This window comes from Peromyscus leucopus, chromosome 2 (assembly GCF_004664715.2).
Source record: "Peromyscus leucopus breed LL Stock chromosome 2, UCI_PerLeu_2.1, whole genome shotgun sequence".
Taxonomy (NCBI): domain Eukaryota; kingdom Metazoa; phylum Chordata; class Mammalia; order Rodentia; family Cricetidae; genus Peromyscus; species Peromyscus leucopus.
Window position 1 is genome coordinate 126,060,291 of NC_051064.1, and position 17,112 is coordinate 126,077,402.

Genomic DNA, 17,112 nt, shown 5'->3' on the forward strand with positions numbered 1-17,112 from the left:
CCGTGAATGAGGCTACAGTCTGTGTGTGTGTTGGGGGAGGAGCAGGGTGAGGTCTGGGACGGGGGACCCCCATGGGAACTGCGTTGGCCAGTTAGGACCAAATGAACAAATGCACACAGTTCACAGACCAGTGTCTGTCACCCAGAGCTGATGCACAGGAGCCAGCCCCTGCTCATGGTGCCATCACACTGCTACACACAAGTGCTGTGAGGCTCCCTGATCTGCAGATGGGAAAACCGAGGCTCTCGGAGGCCAGGTGGGTGTCTCAGATTGCACAGGCCTGCCTTGACCTCCGCTCACAATTTCTCCTGCGTGCTGCTGGGCCCGTCATCGCTCTTCCGGAGCTGGGAAGGGGCTGGAGGAGGCTGAGTCAACAGCTTGAGCGTGGTACGTCTGCACACTGACTCCCAGGGAGACTGAGCATGTAAGGTCGCTTCAGGGGCTCACGCTGCAGTGGGCACATCTGAGCAAGTGGCAGACCATTTGCCCTGGTGCCCCAGGGAGGTGTGAATAGAGCCCCCTCGGCTCCAGGACATCTTTTTCTTTGTTACAGATGTGTGCCACCGTGCCAACCAGCATCGTCTTTACCCCGCGGTGGCTTAGCTGTTATGAGAATAGGTTCTTGAATCAAAACCACTGGATTGAAATTCTGAACTCCTCACTTCGTGACTTTGTTTCCCTAGGGCTATAGCAAGGGTCCAGGGGCTGTGATCCAAGCAGATAGAAGTGTATAGAAAGCTCGCACTGTCTGCTGTTTTATATATATATACTTATTAACTTATTATTTATTTATATACACAGAGTCTTACCATGTAGCTGGGCTCACCGTGAGCTCTCGGCCATCCCCCTACCTCAGCCTCCAGCATGCCGGGATTCCAGGCGTCCGTCACTACACTCAGCTTCGTTTATTCTCCCACTAAAACGAAAACAGTAATTGTCCATTTTTACAGCTCTAAATATATTTCTAGCCCAGTCTGACCCCAGATAACACTGGGAGACCGAAGGGTGGAGCTTAACTTTCTTGGGGGATTCATTCTAAGTGACACAGCTGGCCAGTGAACTAGGCAAGACTCAGGCTGCCAGCTGTGGGTGTCTTCCTCCTGCGCCACATCTATCTGCCATGTCAAAGCCCCGGGCTGCAGGGGAAGCCCAAGCCTCCACAGACAGCTGGTATCTGCAGCGGAGTTGGCCTGGTCCCGTCTCCGGCCCTTGCCCTCGGCAGGGTGACTCTTCCCCTCCACTGCAGTCCCCACATTAGCCACCCTCCTCCCATTAAAGGGACATTAGCTGCCCCGCCAGGCCCAACACCCGTGCCCTGCTCCCTCCCGCAACATCCTTAGGACTGTGGCTTTGGGCCAAGGGACATTTTTCCCAATTACCTCGATAGCCTAAGTTCCTGCTGCAGCTGGCCAGGCCCGGCCCCATTTGCATACCATTAGCTATGATGCCATGCATTATGGATTCATATTTAATTTTAGTACTTTTTGGAGGCAACTCTAACCTAATTAAAATCTCCTTCTCCAAGAATCTGACATTTCCCCGAACTCTGGCTCTGCACGAATGGACCACACACACACACACACACACACACACACACACACACACACACACACACACACTCCCATCTTGGTTTAGCCATAGATGTAATATTGCTACTTCAGCCCTGGCTCCTTAGGTTCTTTTCTTAAACAAAAAGGAAATAATATTTTCCTCCCAAGGAAATTTGCCAGCCTGTTTCCCCTCCTTCTGTAAATAGTAAGAAGACAGCGGTTGTAGCCCACACCATACTCATATCCTTAGCTCATTTGCATGTGGAAATGATGAATTGAATTACTTTTAAGCTTCTTCCTTCCTCAAATCAAACCTAATAGCTTAATGTTTTCTGGTGGTTTGCCACATGTTAATCAGACACCTTAATTCTCACAACAGTTTGAGGTTAGCATTGCTGGTTGTTACATGCCCAATTTAGAGATGGGAAGACTGAGGCCCAAAGGTGTAAGTTCTTTTCCAGCACTGGTGGAGGCTGGATTTGACCGCACACTGCTTAAGAACCTGAGCCTTAACTAGACTACAGTTTCCCCCTTCCTTTTGAAAGAAAGGAATGGGATAAAGGGCTGGAGTTGCTGTCCTGTTCCCATCCCAAGATGATGACGTCACTGTCCTCGGATGCAGACCAATGTGTGACTGCCATTCTTCTCCCTGCCGCGTCTCAGCAGTTAGCTGGTCAGGATCAGCATCTTCTCACCTTAGCATCCTGGAGCAGCAGAGCTTGGGCGGCGCCTGGTGAGCTGGACAGACCCCTGGGTGAGGTACAGAACATGCAGCGCTCCCAGAGAGAGGGCTCGGCCCACTGCCCACCTGTGCCCAGGGCTGCCTGCCCATGCTCGAGTCCCCGCTTCTTCATGTGGACAGCAGAAGGCTGGTGGGGGGGGGCGGGCAGGAACTTCATCTGGGCCTGAGTGGAAGGAAGAAAATAGAGTGTTCATCACCCCCCAGTGCTCCGTGCTCCAGCATGGTCCCAGATGACTCCAAACAGCCTCTTCAGTCCTCACACAGGCTCGGAGCGGTGTGGCTTCTTGCTCCCATCATACTGAGGAGCAGGTTGGGGCACAGCTGACCAAAGGGATTTGTTCAGAGGGTGAGATCCACAAGATCCAGGGCCAGGAGTGGCCCCAGAGCTCTCTACCCTCAAAGCCTCGGTTCTTCCCTCTCTCCCATTCTGTCGTCAATGCAGAACACAGTCCCCAGTGCAGGAAAAACCCCTCCTCACATAGACCTCTCTGGGAGCTGGGTGCAGCCTGAGGAAAGATGTAGGTGCTTGTAGTACTCTGTTCAGGGAAAGACGCGTGGCTTGGGAGGGAAGGCACACCTCAGCTCGGGCTGGTGGGTTCCCAGAAGTTCACCCCGGCTGCTGCCACGGTGAAGGCCTGGCCTGGGCGGCATTCCGGTCGCACCCTCCTAAGCCTTCCACGGCTCCCTCTATGGCCACCCAGGACCAAGTCTCTTCGATGCTCCTGGGGTGGCCATTCTTCTGCTGTGAGCCAGATAGGTGGTTGACAGTGCTGAGAAAATGCCTCGGAAGCGCTGCTTCACCTGTGGGGCGGGGGGATGGCTCAGTGGGCAAAGTGCTGGCCGTGCAAGCACGAAGACCCAGGTTCAGATCCCCGGCACGGAGATAAAATTCGAGTGTGGCAGTGTGTGCCTGTCACCCTGCTGCCGGAGGGGGAGGTGGAGGCAGGCCGATCTCAGATGCACACTGGCCCCACCAGTCTAACTGAAACAGCAAGCTCCGGCTTCAGTGAGAGACCCTGTCTCAAAAGGATGTGGTGGGGAATGAGAGGGGAAGGGACGCCTGAAGTTGACCCGGCTTCCACATGTATACACACAGGGGAGTGTGCCTGCGCACACACACACATAGTAAAGGAAGGAAGGGAGGCGTGAAGGGGTGCTTCACCCAGAGCCTGATGCACAGTAGGTACATGGTGAGTGCTGTCTCTGTGTTATCGTCCAGAGTTTCCTAACAGAATTCTGCCCCAGGCCCCATGGCTGTCAAATGACGTCAGGTCTCCAGGCGTCTGGTCCTTCTGTGATCAAGGTCAGGCCTTCCCTCCTCCCCTCCTCTTTACCCCAGCGCAGAACCCAGAGGTTAGCAGCGGAACCTGGGTCCCATCTGTGGCCTTCCGTCGGCCCTGAGTCAGCTACCTGATTGCTCCGTGCCTCAGTTGCCCCATATGCAAATTAGGTCTGATCTTGTATTCCCGCAGTGGGGACTGAAGAGCATTGGCTTGCCCTGCTCACGTGACACTCTAGGCAGTGATACCTCCTGCTTGCATCGTCTCCTCCCTCTTTGCCTAGAAAGCCTCAGAGACAGGGATGTGGACCTGTCCCTTTGACCGTCTCCTTCACTGTCTTGGAGCCTCATGCAACTTGTTGAAGACATAGACCCACAGGGCAAGACCGCAATGTTTGTAGCTCAGAATCACGGACAGTGTCTTTCCCCTAAGTACTGCTGGGGGTACCAACAGACTTTAGTTAAATCTGGGTGGTCTAACTCTTGGATACTGTCCCTTAACCAGCCCAGGCCTCAGTTTTCCCATCTGTGGAGGGGGCACACCAATGAGTTTCAGCTAGGATGCTGAGACGAGGCTGTGGACTGCCCACATCCACTGGCTGAGTGGTTCACGGAAAGCAGAGGCAACCAGCCTCTCCCCATCCTCTGCCAGGGACCCAGGGAAGGGCCCAGCATCCGCATCCCCACAATGCCGTCTGCCTGGTGACTCCCCTTGCCCAGGGGTAGCAGCACCCGGGAGTCCCTCGGGCCTTTGACCATGGAGGCCTTTGCCCTGAGACAGTCTTCCTTCCCCAGTTTAGCCACTGCCTCCTCTCACAGTGAGGCTTCGCAGAAAAGTGTTTCATGTTTTCACATGTAGAGAAAGATCCGTGGCCCTTTCTGGCCTGGCTGCTGTGATGTTGAAGGCATCAGTCCCTGTGGGATCCACCAGCCTCTGCTCCTGAGTGGCTTCAACCGCACGTGGCCTGGTGCTATATTTAGATCTCGTCAGGCCTTTGAGTCCCTCTGTCCCTCCAAGCATTATTAAGGTCACCGATTCTGTTAAAAAAAAAATTAAAAAATTAAAAAACCCAAAAAAACTAAGCCTAGAGGGCTGAGGCAAAGCCCTTACCCTAGTGAACATTAGAGGGTCCCTCCAAGGTCTGGGACTCGGAGGGGGACAGGAGAGAAAGGACAGGGCCACAGACTGTGATGGACAGCCTTCCATGAGAGAGGGCAGCTTCCAGCCTTGGGCATGCTGTGTCTCCAGATCACACCCATAGGCTTACGTCCACCCCATTTGCTCCCTCCGTGGAGCACACTTTCACTTTTTCTGCCAGCACATCCTGACATGGCTCTGTATGCATCCTACCCTCATTCCAGAATCCTCAAGGGCTCCCTAGTACCCATAAATGAAGCCCAGCCTGGCATTTTAGGCTTTCTATGATCCGATCCAACCTACTTCTCTATCTTCAGTAGCAGCCCTAAGCCCCTCCAAGAGCAAACCTTCACAGGGATGTAGGTTTTATCTGTCATCGACCACAGGCTTCCTCAGAGGGTAAATAGAACACCAGTGATCTGTTAATACCTGTTGACCTAATGGCTAAAGAAAGTGAAGTGTTGGAGCCCACTGAGGTTTCCTAGTGGCTTTGCCCAGCAGGACTGCATAAGAGGATGATTGAGCCACAGGCCTTCCACACTTGGTTGTATCTAGCAAGGGGGAAGTCTTTTGCCCCTCCCCTTGGCATTGTTATAAAAAGCCCTTTTGAATAAAGTTCTGGGCCGGTTGGGTTTTGACCCAGGCCCTCCTGAGGCTATCCTGTGTTTCTGTCTTCCCTCTTGTCGTCTAGGTATCTCTTTCTATCTAAATATTTCCCATTTCTCCCTGCTCAAAGTACCCTGGTCGTAAAAGTGGGGACTGGTCTCCCATAGTCAGGTATGGTGTAGTCATCTACAGCTTCCTAGCCCCATATACCGTGACCTGCACCCTGCCTGGTCCTCTGTGGTGGCCCAGCTCAATGCCCTCCTTGCTGGGCATTTCTATGGCACAGCTGCTTCTACGTATGGCTGGCACTCCTTGAGGTCTGTGGAGAGAAGATACCTCAGGCTGTGACCTTCAGCTCCTCTGTGGCTTATGGAGGATAGGGCAGAACTGGCCCTGGTGGATCAGAGGGGAAGAGATGCCACCCAGGTAGGGGACAGTGCATGGTCTGCTCAGGACAGATTGAGGGGTTCAGAGGAGTTAGTGGCTGGCATCAGTAGGACCCCAGAAAATCACAGCATGGAGCCTGGAGGTGGTTGAGCTCAGAGATGGGATCATGGGAGTGGGAGGGGATCAGAGGCCCGAGGCAGCAGGTGAAAGTAGCTTCTGTCATCATAGAAGCTGTCTTTGGGGGTGGGGAGGAGCCGCTAGGCAGGGGTCTAAGGTGAGCCCTCGGACCTGGAAACAGGGCAGGAACTGTGTGCCACACCTGGGGTCAAGGTTAGGCCTCAGCCATCAGAGGTTAGGTCTGGCCAGCAGAGGACTTTGATGATGACTTTCCTCTGTCATTCTGGGGACCAAATATGGTCTGCAGTCACTTAGATAATGACTGTTTCCACCGTTGTCACCATGTCTGAGGCATGCATACCATCTCCCCAATGGAAGGCAACAGAAGATACATGCGCGCGCACACACACACACACACATACACCAGAGGCAGGGAGAGGAAAGACCAAGGACCCCTCCATGGCCCTGGAGACCTCTTGTTTCAGACCTGGCACCTGCCGATTTGAGGGACAGGAGGGAGGGGTTGGGAGCCTCGTGGTGGGGTCTCCACCCCAGTCATCCACATCCTCTCGGTTCACTTGGCTCTCAGAAGGGACCGTTGCAAGAACAACGCCGTCTGTGCCTCATCCCTCCCCAAGCCTTTTGTGTGCTGTCTCTCTGTGCACCTCTGTGATATCCAGATCACACAGTATTATCGACTGTGCTTTATAGATAAGGAAACGCGCTGGAGAAGGTCCTGTGGCTTGTCAGAGAGATCGCCGAGGACGAGGATTAGTCTAGAGCAGCTGGCTTCCCTCTACTCTGATACGTAGTAGTTTTCATATGGCCAAACTGCCCTGAAGTTACAGTATGGCAGACAGGAGCAAGGAGGAGGCAGCGTAGGCCACGCTCTTTCCTCTTCCCCTGCTGTCCCTCTCATGTTGGCTTTGGGGTCCTGACAGTCGGCAGGTGCCACTCAGTCCCTCCCTGTTCCTCTGCAGGGGCAGTGTGGGGCAGAAGAGCAGGTTCTGGGGAGCCTGTGGGTGAGGAGGGGTGGCAGGAGGATGAGGGACAGCTATGGAAGTTCCTAGGTACCCAGGTGGAAGTTAGGAAGAGCCTAAGAGGAAGACAGGTCTGTAGGGAATTGCTCAGGAAGCCTCAAAATGTGTGCGTGCGTGTGCGTGTGTGCGTGTGTGCATGCGTGCATGCCTGTGTGTGTGTGTGTGTGTGTGTGTGCCAGAGGACAACCTCAGGTGTTACACCTTCAGAAAGCCTTCCATCTTATTTTGAGACAGGGTCTTTCATTGGGCCTAGGCCTGGCCAGGTATGCTAGGCTGGTTGGCAACCTCAGGACTCTCCAGTCTTCACCTTGGAGTGCACGTGCCAACACACTTGGCTCTTAGGAGAGTTCTGGGGATGGAAACCATGTCCTTGTGGTTCCACAGCAGGCACTTCAGCTATCTCTCCCAGGCCGCAGACTTAAGGGAACAAATGAAAATGGGGAGAGAAGGGCTTCCTCTAGACCGGACACTGAGGTTTCCTGCGGGAGCGGCTCAGAGAGCTAAGGCAGATTCGTCCACATGCCACACCCAGGGAGGGCATCTGTCTCATTTCCTGTCTGTGCTTCGGCTAGTAACTGGGCCTGGTTGCTAATTAATGAGTTGGTAACCACTCCATTTCACTCCACAAAAGTAGTATGAAGTTATTCACAGGAATTACAGTTCATGAGCTATAGATAACCCATGTGAATAATTCACTGCCAGGAAAACAACAAAAAAAATGTTCCTCAGGAATAAAGCCAAATGGCATGTTTTAGTCATGGTGACATGAAGGTGCTATCATTGGGTCACAGGGACAAGGGAAATATGGTTCCTTAAATTTTTTCTCAGATTGAAAAAGCCATCTTGTCAGTTCTGCCATTAACCCCTCATTTTAAAGGAAACGTTCACCCTGGTTTTTATGTGGAAGACTCAGAGAGGCAACATCCTTCCAACACATGGCTAGATGCTGTAAGGCACAGTCTGAGGGAGTCAGCTTAGTGGGAGTGTGACGCTGGGATAGGATCCCTTCTTCCCTCCAGACCTCTGGCTGACACTGGCCAGTCGATGGTTGAGGCTGCCTCCTGCAGGACTTGACATGCATGTGACTGTGGGGCCATTCCCAATCAGTTACCAGCAGTGATTGATGACAGGCCCCGTGAGAGCGGGCTTAACATTCAGTCTAGTAAACATGACATTCTTTATAAGTTACACGCCAATACAGCCAGGTTAATCTACATACTTCACAAATAGTGGTATTGAAATAAGTAATTAAAATTCATGATATTCAGAGCCTGGTGTGGTGGCTGAAGAAGGAGAATCTTGAGTCTGAAGCCAGCCTGGGCTACACAGTGAGACCCTGTCTCAAAAAAGCAGTGAGATGTACATCAGCCAGGTAGAAGTTACTGGTGAGTTCCTCTCCCCTCTTGCTCCATCCAGCCTCTTTGGATCCGTCTAAAGCTTCCCACTGTGACTGCTGAGCACATTCTGTCACTCAGGAGCATCATGCTGGAAGGTTAATACCTCATCCACTGGCAGGTGGGGACAGTCTTTACAAGGACTCCTCGAGGTTCCCAGGAAATGCACCTTCTCCTGGCTGCCCTTCTGCGTCCGCCTCACTTCCTCTTTCCTCATTTGTGCATCCTGAAGTCACCTCCCAAGTGAACTACATGATCCCAGTGCTCCTGGCCTCTGAGATAGGGAAGCCCAGCAAGGGTGGATCTCCTTAGAGGAAAATAAGAAATCTAGTAAGGACATGGTCCTCTGACCGACAGAAGAGGGGTTGGCTTTTCTTCCATGGAAAAACCAGTCCTCTGTCTCTTTGCCCTCTGAGAATGGGCAGGCCTGTGCTGTATAGTGACTCTAGCCTGGATGGTTTTCTCGTGAAAGGTTCTGGGCCCTCACAAAGATCAGGGAGAAACTCCAGGATGGTTGGGGCTGGAGCTGTGTGGCTTCCCACCTGCAGATCTGGGTGGCGTGCCCTGGGAGTAACTGAGTCAAGTCGAAGGCTGAAGGGAACTTTGAGTATAAGCTCATTAAATTTGCAAGGACAGCTGCCAAATGCAATCGATTTTTGCTTTAGGACAATTGATCCGAGCCAATTTTTTCTGACAATAGGCAGATGAAGGGCCACTTGTCTATTGCAGCCATTCTGGGGTTGTGACAATAAAATAGAGAAATCAGCCCGGAAGCTCATCGTTCAGAGTCCTGGGGGCAGTGATACACAAGCATGTACATAGGTGCATACACATAGTCAGAAATAAATACATGCATACACAAGTGTGTACACACAAACACATACATAGGCACATATACACATAAACACAGGCACACAGATGCAGTTCACATGTATGTATACACAGATACACATATACCATATACATATACACACACAATTCACATGCAAACATAGACACATAACCATGCATGCATGGACACATATACATACATACATATGTGCATACACATACAGATGCACAGCACACACACACATATACACCATAATATACACATATGACATCATATACATATACACACCTATGCATACATACATGTGCAAACATGCACACGCTTGTACACACATAAGCATACACATATACATACATACATTTATGCATACATACATGCATACACAGGCGTAGATAAGCACAAATATGCACACATGCACACTCATGTGCACACACATACACATACATACATACAGATTTCTCACACTGATCGAATCTGACAACATTTAATTCTTCGAATTATTGCATCGAGATTGCTGGCTGGCGATCTCAGGAGCATGGTGGAGAAGTTCCTGGCGGGATCTGGCATGGGAACTGCCAGGCCACCTCTGCATATCACCCCTAGCTGCATCAGGTCTGCTCTGTCTCCCGGACAGGTGTTACATGACTTGGGTGCCATGCGATGCAGTCGCTGTCCCTCAGATGTGCTTCTCAGAGCATGGAAACCCTCACAGGCTTTTCACACCATGAAAGGGTTTTAGATTTGGCCACGCTTTCCAAGGCTCCCCTTCTCCCTAGTGTGACCTCAGGCCCTTGAATGTCACCTCCGATGGGCTCCCGCCGAGCAGCGAGCGTAAGGAGAAGGAGACAGAATTTGGATTCGGATGGCTGAAGGTGGCTTTTTGGCCCTGCATCCTGCTCGTCTTTGAACAGTCATGTGTCTTTGGACTGCAGTTTCTTTTTCTGTAAACTGGAGTTATTGCCTGATAATAAAAAAAAAAGTCACAGGCATCCGCGGTGGAGCTCACATCAAGTGCTCAGCATGGCGTCAGGCCCAGGGCTGTGTGAGCTCAGATATGGCATTTTGTTTCTCTGAACTTCATTTTCTCCATTAGGCAAATTGGGTTAATAGCTTTCACCTTCTAGGGTGATTGGGAAACATCGGTTAATTAGATTACGTATGAGAAACCTTTACTGTGGGACCTGGCATACAGTGAGTGCTCATTACTGCAGGACCTAGAATACAGTAAGTGCTCAATAAAATCCAGATATTGGTACCAAAATTATTCCCTCATGTATACAATGGAATGAATAAAAATAAGTTTTCTCGTCTGTCTGGGCAGTAGGGGTTGAAATGGGCCAGCCTGGGGTGGGTTTGGTGGGTTAACAGTAGCTGGAGAGTTCCCTTGGGGACCTGTGGTTGGGAAGAAGGGGATGGAATCGGGGTGCTTTCCCAGGAGCTGACCTCAGAGTAACCTGGAAAGCCAGGCACCGAGGCCTGAATTCTCCAGCTGTCTGGAGGCTCACCGGGCCGCCAGACCTGGCTCCTGCAGTGTGGTTTTCTTCCCACTGAGAACGCAAGGTCTGCCCAAGCTGGGAGAGTGTCTGATGTGCCATCCACTCCTCAGGTGCCTCTTCCATTCACGGTACCTGGGCCCTCCCCGTCCCCATCTTCCCGACTCCCTGCCCCATTGTGGGGCAACAGACTCACCCTGCCTTCCACTTTATGCACTTAGGCCTCCAGCCTTGGACCGCTGAGCTTCTACCTTCCCACGTCCCCACATTCCCTCTCAGAACCTCTCATTTCTGCCTTCTGTCCCCAGCTCCTTCTCCTTCCCGCCCTCCCCGTCTGTGTGTGTGTGTGTGTGTGTGTGTGTGTGTGGTGTGTGTGTGTGTAGAAGCTCAGCAGTATAATGCAAGGCTAGAGGGAACTGCAAATCCTGCCAGACAGATGTATGAGACTGCAGCTGGAGCCTAAGCTAGACCTTCACTTACCCTGCCCACCCCCCATTGCCTTGAGCTGAAATCCTAGCTGCTACTCACAGGCTGGGGGAAGGGCCCCCTCCAATACCAGGGGTCCTGGGAGACCAGGGCAAGGGGGGCTTCTCTGAGCTTCAAGCTCATTTTCTGTAAAATGGTGACAATATCTCATGTCACAAAGCCATCGGGAATGTTAGGTGAATAAGAATGGTCCCTATGGGCTCATATAGTCGATTGCTTAGTCACCAGGGGGTGGACCTATGTGAGAAGGATTGGGAGGTGTGGCCTTGTTGGAGGAAGTATGTCACTGGGTGTGGGGTAGGCGTGACCTTGTTGGAGGAAGTATGTCACTGGGTGTGGGCTTTGATGTTTCAAAAGCACACCAGACCCAGTCTCCCCACACCTCTTTCTCTCTCTCTGCTTGAGGATAAGGATATAGCTCTCAGCTACTTTTTCAGCACCATGCCTACACTCCGCCATGCTCCCTGCCATCATGATAATGGACTAAGCCTCTGAAACTGTAAGCAAGCCCCAATTAAATACTTTCTTTTATGGGTTGCCTTGGCCATGGTTTCTTTTCATAGCAATAGAACACTGACTGGGACAGGTGAAGAGTCAGGCAGAGGCTCCCTGACTGGACCCTGACAAGAGCCAGCCATGGAGGCAGAGGAGGCTGCTACTCTAAGCAAACACATCACTCCTTAAGGGCTCCTGACACCCACGGACATACACTGGTGATCTTCTCTGTGGAGGCCTTGGCTGCCGCTGGAGATGCAAATAGACTAACCCGGGGCTGGTTCCTGGGGAGGCTGCTGTCATCCGGAAGCTGGAGGTCCTGTGGTCAGCAATCTGTCAGGGTGATGAGGAGCCCAGGACAGGACAGGGACAGAGAAGGGATGTAGTGGATACCTGTTCTACCTACCTACCCTGCAGGCTGGTATTTCAAGGTCATAGGTAGCTAGAACAGGTATTTACTGCAAAGCGACCTTATTGGTTCTAATGGAGAACCATTCTTGTTGGGTGAAGTTTCAGAATACCTGGCCAATGGGACACAGCAGCTAGCCCAGCTTGGGCTGTGTCAGATGGACCTGGACTCCACTGCCCCTTCACATTCATTCATTCATTCATTCATTCATTCAATCATTCAATCCTTTCTTTATTCAGCTAGACCTACTACATGCCCAATGTTATCTTCTACTTTGAACTTCATAGCAGGGAGCAAAACGTACCCCTGTTCCTGGTTGGCAAAGCTTAAATTCAGGTGGAGCGAGAGGTAGCCATTAAAATGGGTTGGTCATTCCTGCCTCCTCCAGACCCATTCTGAGACCCAGGCCTGGCTGCCCTTGTCACTGCTGTAGTTAAGCCTGATCATTCCTGGTTCATCTGGGGATTTGACCAGGCCTGATCATTATGGCATCCCTTATGCAGGTAGGGTCACCCCAGCCCCTCATAGGCTGAGCCTAGTTGCTCATTTCCTTTACCCTGCCTGAGAGGCAGAGTCTAGCAGCGGTTTTTCTTCTGAGGCTCCCTGCCTGGGACTCCATGGCCCTGCACAGCTGGAGTCTGAGCCTGCGTTCATCGGTCCAGACCACACTGCCCCCCTACCAGGGTCCTGGGTGGAGGGGTGGGACAGAGCTCCGCAATGACATCTCCTGCCCTAACATCTGTGTGTGTTCACTGCAGCTTTACTGCCTTAAAAATGTTTTCTAATAATCCCCAGGTGTTTCTCTTGCATACAATAGCCTAGCTTGTTACAGCCCAATTAAATCCTTATTTGAGACGCTTAATTAAAACTCTGAACAGAACAAGCCATAAAGCTTGCTCCTTGCCAGCCTTTCGCCAAAAGTGCCTGTCCCTACCCCCACTGCGGGCTCCTTCTAGGACATGCTGCTGATGCTTCTCTACTTCTAGTTTTGACCTGGAGGGGTGGAGGCATCCAGCTTGTTCCCTGGGGTGGCCCCTGGAGGCTGAGCTCCTGGAACCTGCGAGTTCCCAGCTCCGTTTCTGGGATCCATCTCAGGCAGTCAGAAAATGACCCAGTCTCTGGGACAGTGCCCTTTGGGGCCAGATAATTTCTTGTTGGAGTTGATGTCTTGAACACACCTGGCCTCTCCTATAGAATGCTAGTGGCCTCCTCCCTGCCAGTGGTGACAACCAAAAATGTTTCCAGACATTTGCCAGATGCCTCCTGACAGGTGGGGAGGAAGTGACCCTCTCTAGGGCACTACTGTCCCAAAGGGAGGTACCATCCTTTGCTTTCCCATCAGTATCAACAAATACCTAGCAGAGACAACTTAAAGGAGGAAAGGTCTGTTTTTTCCAGAAGGTTCTCTGTACTCACAAGGCTTCCTGCATGTGGGTGGAATGTCCCTGCAGGGAGCCTACAGCAGAGAGTTTCCTTCACTTCTCAGCACACTGCAGGCAGAGGAAAGGGGCAAAGGTCGGAGCTTGCTTGACTTTCTGTTTCTCGTGATTCTATCCGGACCTCCAGCTCATGGGACAGTGACACCTACATCCAATTCATCTTTCCTGGGAATGTCCTTACAGACATACCCAGAGGTGCGCCTCACCATCTCGCTGGAACTGCTAAATCCAGCCAGGGCTGCAGCCTGAGCATCAGGAAGCGACAGTGGGGATTAACCACTGTTCCCGCCGTTGGATTGCCCACAGTCTCGGGGAAGCAGTTCCTTGGAAGTGGATTCTTGCTACCTCCCCTGCAAACTGAGAAAATTCTAACAGTTGGGGGCCACAGAGGTCTGTACCCCAGTAGAGGTTCCCCAGAACCCTGGGAGAAGTACCAGGGTGGGAAAGTTGATGAGCAGGGCAGGAGGGGGCACATACCCACCTACAGACCCCCTTTTCTGCCCACAGCCTTGGTCTGCCTCTATTCCCACCTCTCCTTAGCCCGGGATGAACTGCAGCCAAGTTGCTTTTCCATACCCTCCCGGAAGTCAGGGCCTGGAAATCTGGGATTCTGATCTGGGAGCCTGCCTAGCCATGGAGACAATGGACGGTGCTAACCTCAGGTCCAGAGATACAGGAGGAGGGCACTTTGGGACAGCTCATACCTCTCGCCCTCAGACCGAAGCATCCCTAGTTGTCCTGGTGACAGTCTGTTTCCCAGAGTGAAGAGAATGTGATGGGAGGAGCAGCCTGCCGCTGGATTCTGACTGACAGGGAGGTGTCTAGTGAAGGGATGTGACTAGAACATGGGAGGGAAGCCACCTTGGTTACTTGTAAGGTCCATATCTAGGAAGGGTAGAGCTTGAACATCAGCATGAGACATGAAGGAAGACACATGGCCAGGGGCCTGTGGTCTGGAATGGGGGGGGGGCTCATTTCTATCAGTGAGCACTCAGCCTTGTGCATCTGAGTTTTAGTGAACCGTGACCAGAAGTAGTATTTATTTATTATATTTTAAAAAGTGTGTATGTGTGGTTACCCACTGAGGCCAGAACTGGGAGTTGCAGGCAGTTGTAAGCCACCCAGTGTCGGTTAGGGGAACTGAACTCCAGTCTACTGCAAGGGCAGTCTGTGCTTTTAACTGCTGACTGTCTCTCCGGCACCAGTGGAACAATTTTAAAAATTGAGCCTGCACTGAACTTGCACACATTCCTTTATTATTATCTTATGGTAATCCTTAAACAATATACTTGCACAGCACGTATATTGCCTTGGGTGTTCTGTCCTCTGGAGGTGACTTGAAGTGGGAGACGTGTGTCATACCACATAAGTGTGAATACTATTGCTTTTTCGGTAAGGGTCTTGGGCAGTCCTGGATTGTACTATCCATGGGTATCCTGGGACCCGTAGTTTGTTACTTTTCTGTCTCCATGAGGAACTAGCTGACAGAAACATCTTCAAGGAGAAAGGTTTACTTGGCCTCACTGGCACAGAGAGATTTGACCACAGTCCCTCCACGTAACAGGAATTGCTAAACGGTCTTATAATAAAAAACCCAGAGCCAGATATTGGAGTAAAGCTGAAAGATCAGAGAGGCAGAGCAGCCAGCCACTAGTTCTTACCCCTATGAAATCCTCCCCTGAAAGAGAGCGAGCTCTTCTCTCCACCTTGCCTTATCACTTCCTCTCTCTGCCCAGCTCTATCACTTCCTATCTGTCTGTACAGACCTCCAGACCTCTATGGTTAACTAGTGGCTAGCTCCTCCTTCTGATTTTCAGGCAAGCTTTACTTGTTAGAGCACAAATAAAATATCACCACACCTCCATCTCACTAGCTTGAGCGGAATATCGTGGCAGTGGGTGTGTATGTCAAAGGAAGACAGGAAGCAGACAGTGTGACAGGAAGCGGGTGGGGTAAAGCTTTCTCAAGGGCCTGCCCCTCCATCTCAGTGACTTATGCCTTTAGCCAGGCCTCAACTCTCAAAGTTTCCAGGACCTTGCAGAATAATGCCGCCATCTGGAGACCAGTTGCTCAGAACTTGAGCCTGTGAGGGATATTTTTTATTCAGGTCATCAGAAAAGCCCTGTGGATACCTAGGGCCAACTAGTAAATTGATCTAAGAAAATCAGGTTTGAACTGAGTCCTGAGGAACTTGTTTGTCTTTTTTTTCTAGGAAGCTCTAGGGAGGCTGGATCTGTAAACGGTACATTTCAAGGATGGAAAAGAAAGAGGGTTGATCAAAAGGGTACATGCCTAGTGACATGATTCCTGGCCACACCATTTACCAGGAGAACCTTGAGTCTGTTGCTGGAGAATATTTTGACACAGTCATCAGGCGTTGTTGTGTGTTGAGCACCTACTGTGTGTGGTACTGAATGTTGAATGGATCACAGCTAGCCAGTCTTCACATAGCCCACAAGGAGGAGGAAGTGGGTCTTTTTTAGCCCTCCAAGTGACCTGTCCAATGTTACACTCTGGTCAGTGGTAGGCAGCATGGGAGTATCTCCGCACTGACTCTGGCTCCCATCATGGTGGGGCCCCTTCCTTCTCTGCTGTTATTGGTCTTTCCTTTCTAGACAGGTGGCATTGGAGTCATCTGTGTGACGGGTGCACACAGTGATGGGTGTGCAGCTTGTGCTCAGCCCCTGTGGGGTCTCCTTCCTTTTGAAGCTAACTGCGCAGGGCAGGGCCATGGATGGGCTGAGGGATGGAAAGAGAATGCAGCAGAACTGGAAACAGAGATGGTCAAGGGCTTCCCATTCCTACTGAGAACAGGCAAGGGGCTTCACGTTGGTGGTGACAGTTGCCACTGAGGTATTCCATTCTCTCCTGCACCGACCCATGAGGAAAGGATGGGCTGAGCTGGCCCTCAGGAAGAGAAGCGAATCCCAGGTGAGCAAGGTGGGAACCCCTGAGCCTGGGAGCCAGCTCATTTTCCTGAAGTTGTTGAGTGACCTGTGACCTCAGAACAGAATGGGGCTTCCTGGAAGCCTGAGGAATAGGGGGGAAAGAATCTTCAACAATTCCAGACCAGCAAGGCCAAGTGTAGCTAAAAGTTTTTCTGTGTCCGGCCTGGTCCACAGCCACTCAGACCCAAGTAAACACACAGAGGGTTATATTAATTGTAACTGCATGGCCATGGCTCAAGCCTTTTGCTAGCTAGCTCATATCTTAAATAAGCCCATAACTATTCATCTATGGATCACCACATGTTCCATGGTTTTACCTGCATCCCATTACAGCCAAGGTTTGGAGACACTTAGCCCCACTGACAGAAACACAGCTTTGTTGAAGATCCATCTTGCACCACAATCTATGTTAGGTTCACAGCCAAATTATGCTAGAATAAACTTGCTTTTGGGAGTTTAAGGAGGATGCTAAACTTTAGGCCAGCAGGTGCAGCGTGCCTGGATGCAGGGAGAGATTTGGAAAACCTGTCTCTGGGCTCTACTGTGCACAAGATGGAGACATGCCAAGCACCCAGGACTGCGAAGACAGGAGATGTGGTTTGTGTGGTAGAGCACTTGTGTGACATGCACAAGGCCCTGGTTTCCTTCCGTGACATCATGTAAAACACAGGCATGCGGTGGCATGTGCCTGTGGTCCCAGCATTTGAGACCCGGAGACAGGAGAACTAGACGCCATCCTCCAGTGGATGACTGCATA

The 17,112-nt window shown here is 51.4% G+C and overlaps 1 protein-coding gene across 1 annotated transcript in view; it reads left to right on the forward strand.

Moving 5' to 3' along the window:
- Positions 1 to 17,112, forward strand: part of Grik3 (glutamate ionotropic receptor kainate type subunit 3) — a 217,307-nt gene that overhangs the window by 23,944 nt on the left and 176,251 nt on the right.